Genomic DNA, 10,152 nt, shown 5'->3' with positions numbered 1-10,152 from the left:
TGGATTCTTGCAGCCTGTTAAATTTGTCATTATGCTCTTCTCTAATCTTTTTAATTTCCTCTATTGTGTGTTCTGCATTTTGTTTAATTTCCTTCCTAATCTCTTGAAGAGTTCAGTATATTAATCTTTTGTATTCTACCTCGAGTAATTCCAAGAAATTTTCCTCCTATGGAAAATTTCTAGATTCTTTATCTTATGAGTTGCTGAAGCCATCATGGACTGCCTGTTTATGTGATTTGATATTGACTGTTGTTTCTGAGCCATCAATAAGTTATTATACTTATTTATTTTATGTTTGCTTACTGTGTCCTAGCTTCTTGTTTTGTTTTGATATGCCAAGATAGGCTGCTTGTGTGAGCTAGTTTGATTATTGGCACCTTTGAAACTCTAATGTCCCGTCACCAGGTAATTACTGTTACTAGGTATGTGAGCTCAGGATTCCACCCACTCCTGTATGGATTCAGCTTAGGTGCCCAGGTGGATAGCCACCAAGTGTGTGGTGCAGGCTCTCACCTACAGTCCTAGACAGGCATGGGTGATTGGTGTAGGCACAGGCATCTGGCTGCAGCAGGGGGACACACTCTGAGCAAGGCAAGGGGCTGACGGCCACCCCCAGGTGTCCAGGAGGAAGGCGTGTTCATGTTCCCTAGAATGCATAGGTGGGTGTGTTTTGCAGCCGGACTATGAGCACCCAGTGCATAAGGACTGGGGAGCAGCTCTTATTCTTGGCCCCCTATTGCAGGTGGCTAGGTGGCGTGGGTGGAGTCACTAGTTCTCAGCCCCCTGATGTGGGTAGGTGTAGACCCTGCTTAATGGGCAGAGCAGTGTCAGATGTTATGAACTTGGCACTTCACAGCTGAAACAGTTCAAGGTAGACTTCAGGTATATACCCTGTTGTACTATGGTAACAAGGGCCTACATTCTCGAAATGGGCCCACACAAGTGTACGCAGGGGGGAAGGCACTCAAAGTCCGTGGATCCCTTATGCCTGTGCCCAGGCAAAGGAGCTGTGCCTACCCTGAGTTCCTGGCTTAGGGGAGCCAGCAATTTATTTTTTCCCCATTTGTTAATTTCTTCACTCTCCAAAGCTAGGAGAATGGCTCAGGGCATGTGATGGATCCTACTTCCAGCCCAGCGGACTTGGCAGTTGCCAAAGCTGGTCTGGGACCTAGTGCAGAGCAGGGAGTGGGGAGGTAAATGGGAGAGAGGTTGTTCCCTAAGGGAGGTGTTTTTGATCTGCACGGTAGGCCGGAGGCAAGTACTTATCGTTTGCCGATCTAGGGCTGCTTCTCACTGGTTCTGGGTGGCCAAGTAGATTCTGCCGCTGGGTCTCTCCCGGTGCAGAATACGCCTCCCGAGCACCGCTGGTTGCCTGCCTCACCCCTCACCCTCACCTGTGAGCTGATCAGGCCTGAAGGGCTCAGGCTCTCACCGGCTCAGGTCTGGCAACTCCTCGCTCCTTCCAAACCATCTCACCCTCCCCCTGCCACTCAGTCTGGTTCCTCAACTTTGCCTTTGATGTTCAGGGCTCCTAGATTGTCATATATAATCAGTTCACTTGTTTTTTGGGGTCTTTTTTGTAAGAGGGTCCACCAGAAGTGTCTGCCTACTCCGCCATCTTGGCCTCACCTCCAGGGTAGAAATTTTTTACTCTATATTGTATACTACATTGCTTTTTCAAAAGAGTATATTTTTATAGCAGAAGTTTTAGAAAATACAGAGAAACATGAAGAGACAGAAAATAACCATATTCTACTACCCAGAGTTAAGCACAGTTAGTGTTGTAGTATATTTCTTTGTGGTCTTTTTTTTTCCTGCTCACACGTGTAAGTATTAATGTGTATGTGTGTGTCTACCTATTGCTGTCAAGTCAATTCCAACTCATGGTGGGTGGCACAAGTAGTTGCGATTGGCTGTTAACCTAAACGTTGAACCCACCCAGCAGCTATGGAAGAAAGCCCTGGTGAACTGATTTTGTAAACATTACAGCCAAGAATACCCCATAAAGTAGTTCTACTCTGCAACACATTGGGTATACATGCATATGTACATATGTATGATTTTTTAAATGAGATCATTCCATACTGTTGTGATTGTCCTGCAGAAGTGGGATAGACCCCTAGCCCAAAATTTAGCTTGGCTATGAAAATTGTTGCTGTTACACACAGACCAAGAGGGTCTGAAAAGGTTTATGACTAACATAATGAGGCTTTCTGAGAAGAGCAGGGCAATCTCCTAAGCAGGTTTGAAAATGGCTTGAGAGAACAGTAATGGAGACTGACTTGGGATTTTTATTATGGTTAGGGGATGGAGCTGGTGGGAGGGTTCTTGAACACAGGCTGGGGCTTGCATGGTTTGAACTTCCCACCAGCACCAAAAGACAGAGGACTTGGGCTTTCTAATCAGCATGCACACGTGTGGGGGCAGAAAAGGGGAGGGAAGTGATGAGACTTGAAAGTTGTCAGCAGTCAAATATCAAAAATGAATTGAGACTTTTTATTACGTGTACAGTTTTGTATCTTTGTCTTAAATTTAGCATTTACATTCTATGTTTAAGAAACTGCTACAAAAGCAGTCCACCAAAAGCTTTATTGTCAAATTAAATTTCTTCCGACATCAACATCCTGTGGCTATGCCAGTTTTCCCTATAGCTGATCAGTTATTTATTCATATTCCAGAAGAAAAGGATGTGTGGGTTAAAAACAGCATTGATTTTTTTCTTACAAAATAAAAATAAGGTCATTGAAGAAAAAATGTAGCATGCATCTTGAAGGCAATGGTTCAATAAATTTCCCTTGCAAAATAAATATAGTTTGCTCAGGGAAGAGGATACAAATAATTTTCTTGTTTGTGAATGTATTTGCATTTCTTATGATCACGCATGACTTTCAACTATACTGCAAAACATGACTGCAGAATATGTGAGTCATGTATCTAATCTGCTTTTAAATACTGGTCCTGAAGAGTGTAGATACTTATAATCCTACAGTTGGAGTCCACACCTTGTGACAACAACAGACTACTCACGTCAGCTTCAAACAGGAATCGTAACTAACCACGGGGCTATTTTTTCCATCTGTAATAAAGAATGTTCCAACATCTTTAATGACTGAAGATAATCCTTTGTTGTCATCTTGTGCATCTAGGTTATAAAAATATATACTCGGCTTTGAAGGAAGGTTGTGGTCCACTGATATCAAGTTAAGGTCAAAATATGGATAACTGGCAACGTTACAACAAGAAATGAAGCCTGCTTATGTTTCCTCTTGGTATTCACGACATAGTTTCCAACTTGAAGATTTAATTAAGGACATGAGGAGTGATTGAGTCTAGGCTCTGATCACTGAGGCTGACTTACCATACATTGGTAAAACACCTTTTATTGAAATGTATGAGAGAAAAAAAAATCTGGTTTCAGACTGAAGGTCTATTGAAAAATGATTTGAAAAGATCAGGAAGATTAAAACAATTTGGAATATCTTATTCCAGTTTTAAAAATTACTTTAAAAAAAGCTTTTGGTAGAAATATTAGCCAATCCTATTTTTTTTCCCCTTTAATGCAAAAAACTTGTCAACTTTGAGAAGAAGTTTGAAAAAGAACTTGTCAAGTTTGCTTCTTAAAGTGTAAAGACTGGCAATACAATGTCAAAATAATAGCTAGACAGGGGAGATATAGGATGGTAGGATAGCAGATGAATAAATTGAGAAGAAATGTTCTTCAAGGTTTTGAATTTAGAGAAATGGTGCTCCTTGTATCTCCTAAGATGTCAACCACCCATGGCAGACATTTCCCTGTCGACGTTTGCCATCTCCAAGTCAGAGCTCAGCTCATGCCTTCATCTTCCTGAAAGCCCAATGTGCTGACTTTATTGAGCTTTTTAGTCAGTCACTGGCTTTGGCTTCAAAACCTCTTCTATTTTCCACCCTCGGTAAGAATTCCTTCATCATTTTTACTGGCTGTGGAAAGCAACCAGAATCAACTCCTTCACACGAAGCTGGGGGCAGGGAGATTGAACCACAAATAGTTCCCTAGTAAAGAATCTTAAAACTGTCTTTGCTACCTTCTCTGTGCTCCATAAATCCAGTATTGGGAAGCCAGGGAGAGATTAAAGACTCTTGTCTAAGCCTCTTATCTCCCAGGCTTAAAGCCATCTCATGACTGCCCAAGGAGCTTGGCAAGAGTCCAGGAGCCCAGCCTCAGACCCTTAACAGTGGCCACCGGCATTATCATCTTGCCTCTCCAGCCTACTGGCAAATGCCTGGGATAGTGAATAACTGGTCAAAACACCCAACTGCAACCTAAAACACAACAGAAGTCTTTGTTATGGGCATTCCCAAAGCATTTCGCAGTGTGTCTTTGATATACCCCAGGGACATTTCCAAGGGCCTGGTAGCTTCTCCCCTCTGCCTGCAGAACGCCTAAGGCCTTCAGCTGCTGCAGAGCAAGGGCTCCATGTGGTTGGCTAACTCCCAGACCATAACCATCATGGTCACCCTAATTTAAAATGGATCCTGGGAATCTTCTTAAGACATGAAAGATCTTAACCGTAGACCAAAATAACGTTTGAGTATCCTTACACAGTGAAACTTGTGAGAGTCGGAAGATGATGGGACTGCCTTGTTTTTCCAGCTCTTGGAAGTTTTCTGCCTTTGACAGGGTGCACTCTTACCACTTTTCTTTCACTTGTTTTAGTGGAAAATGTTTGAGTTTCCCTTCTCTTACAGGTTTCCACCTTACACAGTTTACGGCTTTCTCAGGTTTACTGTACCTCTCTTGGATGGCAAATTCGTGTTCTAATAATAAGCACTTTCTGAATTTATGAGGAGAGAAATAGTTCCCTGCCTTGGGGAATACTGGCTAATTATTTTTGGAGAAGTAACAACTGCCTTGACATAAACTCAGGCTTCACTCCAGTTAGTATTACTTTTCTGATATTAAAGCATGAGGATTGACCATTAAAATAATGGTAATAATTGTCATGATTTATTAAACTTCTACTTCACACCACTCTAAACACTGTGCATGCATTCCTCCTAGTTCCCCAACAACACCATGAGACAGACATTAGCACTTCTACTTCATATATGTAGGAACTGAGACTCAGAGTAATGAGGGGACTTGCCCGCAGTCACACAGTCTGTTAGAGGCAGACTCAAACCCAGGTCATCTGTCTTATGCCCTCCACCCCTGCCGTGCCCCCAGATATTATTTTGATATTGCATTGCCATCAGTTGAAAAAGCATGCTTTAGTTCAAAACGTGATTTCTCAGGGACGGCAATTTATGTTGCATTGAGGGAAAAATGTTGTTAGGTGCAGTCAAGTTGATTCCGACTCTTAGCGACCCTATAGGACAAAGTAGAACTGATTGACTAATATTTCTACCAAGTTGCTTTTTGTTGTTGTTTTTTAAAGAGCTTTCACAGTAAGATAGATGGATATCTGCTGTTGACTTGACTCCAAGCCATGGCGACCTTATATACAACAGAACGAAAACTTGCCTGGTCCTGAGTCATCCTCACAATTGCCAGTCTATCTCGCTGCCCCTCTGCTTCACCAAACATAATGTCCTCCTCCAGCAATTGATCCCTCCTGATGTGTCCAAAGCAAGCAAGTTGAATAATGTTTTCTTGTGGTCCATAAGGTTTTCATTGACAAATTTTCAGAAGTAGGTCACCAGGCCTTTCTTCCTAATCTGTCTTGGTCTGGAAGCTCCACAAGAACCTGTCCACCATGTGTGACCCTGCTGGTATTTGAAATGCTGGTGGCATAGCTTCCAGCATCACAGCAACACGCAAGTCACCACAGTAAGATAGACCTTGCTGAACTGTACATTTTGGAACTTCAGAGAATCAGATGGCTCCTGAGAACTGTAAAAGTACCTCCCTCACAGGATTGTTTGACAGAAATCCAATAGTGAATGTAGAGCAGTTAACACAGTGCCTGCCACATAGTAAGCACTGAAAAATGTTAGCTGTCACCATGACGATCGTGATCATGACAATAATGACATAGTTATTTCTCTCAAGAAGTTCACTGTCTAGTGGAGGAAGCATTCATGGAAACAGATGATCATAATACAGTGTGACAAAAACAACACATAAGATGTGACCAGGACCAGAGAGAGGAGAACTCACCCCAGATCAGGCAATGGTGCATGTGGGGACCACGGCTGTCCGTCACCACACAGACATAGTACAGCGTGCATATGCATCAATAGCTGTATACATGACCGCTCATCTCTTCGTCTGTCTGTGTAAACAGGAACAGACTTGGATTCAGATAACAACTACTTTTATCATTTCCTTTTCCTTGTGTTACAGAGGACCAGAGTCTCTAGAAGCTTTTAGAAAATACCACTTTGGATACTGCTACTGAAGAGTAAGGAGCCCTGGTGGTGCAGTAGTTAAGCACTTGGCTGCTAACTGAAAGGTCGGCTGCTCCATGGGAGAAAGATGTGGCAGTCTGCTTCCGTAAAGATTACAGCCTCAGAAAACCTACGGGGCAGTTCTGCTCTGTCCTGTAGGGTTGCTGTGAGTCAGAATCAACTAGACAGCAATGGGTTTGTTTGTGTTTCTTTGGTACTGAAGAGTATTTTGGATTTTTATTCCAGTCATCAGAAACACCATTGTAATATCGAGGGGCAGGCAGGCAGGCTGAAAAGAAAAAGAATTATGGTTGCTTAGGAAACTGAGCACTACATTTCCTGTGATTACAATCTCAAGGCTGAAGTTCCATGCTCACCACAGGATTTTCTTGACAGCAGGGTGTATCTTTCTTGACAGCAAGGTTATGAAAGAGTTTTAAACTAGTGGTTCCTTTGGGTTCCAGAAAATGCTCTTGCTTAGGACTCTGGCAAGAGGCTCTTCATCTGCTGATTTTTCTGGAGGATCCTCCCTGGCCTGGTCACCTGGGGCCATGGCATCTGTCTTAGCCCGCCCATATAAGCAGGCTGAACAGTCAATCAGCCAGTTGTCAGTGAATGTCTACTCTGCCCAAAGTGCTGGGCTAGGCTTTGTGAGAGGCACCTAGTCCCTGTCCTCAGAGCTTCCAATCTAGTTAAGCAGGTAATGTCTGCACTAGGGAAGAAGTACCACAATTGGGCTGCCATAGAAGGGCTACAGACAACAGGTGCCACAGGATTTTGGAAGAGGGAAAAAGCTGCCTTGGTACATGCAGGAAATGGATGAGGAACAAAGGGATGAATGGATGGTCAATTGAATGGATAGAAGGGAGGGTGGATTGGTGATGGATAGGTGCGTGGGTACAGACGCATACATGCCACAGTGGCTTTAAAGTCAACTAGACTAGGGTTACAGTTCTGCCATTTATTATTTACCCAGTTTCAGGCAATTAACTCCTTCAAGCCCAATTTCCTCGCCTATAAAATAGGAATGTTAATACTCACCTTGCAAGCTTGAGAGAATCAAATGTGATAATGTTTGTGAAGCACCTGGTACATGGTAGAGACTCAATAAAGAGCAACTATGCTTATTCATATTAATAATGGTCTGGAAAAAGTCCCAGGTGGACACAGGACTAGAGCCTGAAGAAAAGATTGGATTGGGAAGCAGTAAAAAGAGGGAAAAAGGCAATCTCTGATGGGAGAACAGCCTGATGAAGGTGCGGAAGTAGAAAAGCTGAAGGCACATTCCGTGTTGGCGAAGGGAGGCTGGCTGGAGTCACAGTTCATGGGACTGGAAAGGGTGAATTGGGACCTGATTTTAGAGGATTTGAAGTGCTAAGGAGTTTTGGCTTTTCCTTGGAGACCAATGAACATTTCTGAAGGTTCAGAAGCAAGGAAGAAGGCTTCCTCTGGGCCCCCTTTCCTCCTCAGCCTGACCTTGACAACATCCGGACTTCCTTTGAACTTGGAAGCTCTCCTTTTTACAGTATTTATAGTTGCCCTTACCTTCTACAACTGGCCCTGGACTTCCTGTGCCCAGGACAGCTGCGGTACTCTCCCAGCCAGCTCTCTCCTCCATCCCCAGGGACAGAGCCGCTGAAGGGCTGCTGCAGAGAGAAGCCCTGAGGCTGACAGGAAGGAAATGGTTTGTAGAGATCTGATGGCACCTAGGAAACAAGGTACCTGAAACCTCCTTTGCTACCCGTCAGCAGAGTGATCTGCTAGCGTTACTCACGCTTTCCCAAGGCTCCACGGAGACGGCCACCCGCCTGTGGTGTTGGGGTGGGGTTTCAGGAGCCCTGGGTTCTGCGGAGGTGTTGTGCTTTACAACCCCATCCCCACCCCACCGCACAGAGACTGGCACAGGAACTAAGTAGGTGCCTGGAAGTCTTCCTTCCATAGGAGGCAGTAAAGAAGAGAGATGATTTTTTTTACTGCTTTTGGAAAGCAAAGAGCATTAGAAAAAGTGCCTACACTCCAGCTATTCTTAAACAGCTGTTTATGGAAGCCCTTCAGGCAGTGTGAAAGTCCTGCAAAATTGCATGTGTGTACTTTGAAGGAACCCTGGGGCGCAATGGTTAAGCACTTGGCTACTAACCTAAAAGTTGGCGGTCTGAACCTACCCAGCGACTCCGCAAGAGAAAGACCTGGCAATCTACTTCCAGAAAGATTACAGCCTAGAAAACCTTATGGGGAAGTTCTACTGTGTCACACAGGGTTTTTTATAAATCTGAATTGACTAAACAGCATGTACATTTTGTGGGGAAAGGACTCAGAGTTTTAATTAGATACTTTGGTTCTAAAACACCACCTCCCTCCCCCCATCCCGCCCCATGCAGCTTTTGATATGGTCCAAACTCTTCATTTTGCCAGAAAGGAAAAACTGCACTCCAGCGAGTGAGATTCAGTGACTTGTTCAAAGTCACACCACAGTGCACAGCAGAGACGAGTGGAAGCTACGTCTTCAGGGCTCTTTCCACTGCCCTGGTCCCACGAGAGAACCTAAAATAAGGCTTCATTCTGTGATATTCTGAACATTGCCCCCTAGACAGAAATTAAGTTGTCAAGATGGACTAGTTTGAAAGTCTTCCTGCCACCAGCCCCTCTCCTCCTTCCAATTAGGCCCCCTCCCCATGGTCCCCCTACCTGTCAGGCTGCCTTCCTAGCAAAAGAACAGTGTTCTCTTGGTGACAGGCATTTAGCTCACAAATATGGGGAAGCCCTGATGTAATTGGAGTATGGCTGGGGCTGGAAGCTGATGCTCAAACACCTCCAAATTGGGGAGAGGGCCCCCCAAGCTCCTAGCCCTCTTAGCTGTGCACTCAGGGGAAACAATGGCAAGGGATCAGGAAAATGGGAGTGTTCTGGGGTTCTGTGAGTCATTGTTGCTTGGGTTTTTTTTTTTTCCCCATTTATTTGGATGAACAGTTGTCCCCTCAAGCTAACCTCAGTGGGTCATTGCCATAGTTGAAGGGATAAAGAGCCTTGACTGCCTGGGCTTGAATCTTGGCTCCATCACTTATTACTGATGTAGCTTTGGACACATTTTTTAATTTTCTATACCTTGGCTTTTGCATGTGTAAAATAGCATGCCAGTACCCTGCCTTTGGAGTCCCTGGGTGGTGCAAATGGTTAACGTGCTCAACTGCTAACCGAAAGCTTGGAAGTTTGAGTCCACCTGGAGGTGCCTTAGAAGAAATGCCTGGTGATCTACTGAAAAATCTGCCATTGAAAACTCTATGGAGCACAGTTCTACTCTGACGCATATGCGGTCACCATGAGTTGGAATCGACTCAAGTGGTTTTTACCCTGCCTTTGGTAGAGACTAATACGTGCCAGCCAAAACCCATTCCTGGGCACACAGCCAGACTGTCCTTCGCAGCTGTCTTAGGCTGGGTTCTTTAGAGAAGCAAAACCAGTAAAGCATATAAGTATCTATATAGAGAGGTTTATATAAAGGAAATGGCTCACGTGGTTGTAGAGGCTGAAACGTCCCAAATCTGTAGGTCAGGCTGGAAGCAGTTTTGAAACTGAATGGAAGAAGCTGGAAGAGTTTTAAAGTGCCTAATAGTAAAACTGTAGATTGCCTTGAAGAGACTGTTGGTGGAATTATGGACATCAGAGACAATTCTGGTGAGGATTCAGAAGGAAATGAGGAGAGCTGTAACACTGGAGACAGCACAGACGGGGAAAAGCAGCAGCAAAACCAGGAGACCAGTGTGAGACGGTGTCGGAGCTGACTCAGAC

Source organism: Trichechus manatus, unplaced genomic scaffold (genome assembly GCF_000243295.1).
Source record: "Trichechus manatus latirostris isolate Lorelei unplaced genomic scaffold, TriManLat1.0 scaffold00034, whole genome shotgun sequence".
NCBI lineage: Eukaryota > Metazoa > Chordata > Mammalia > Sirenia > Trichechidae > Trichechus > Trichechus manatus.
Note: the sequence above shows the minus strand (reverse complement) of the source record.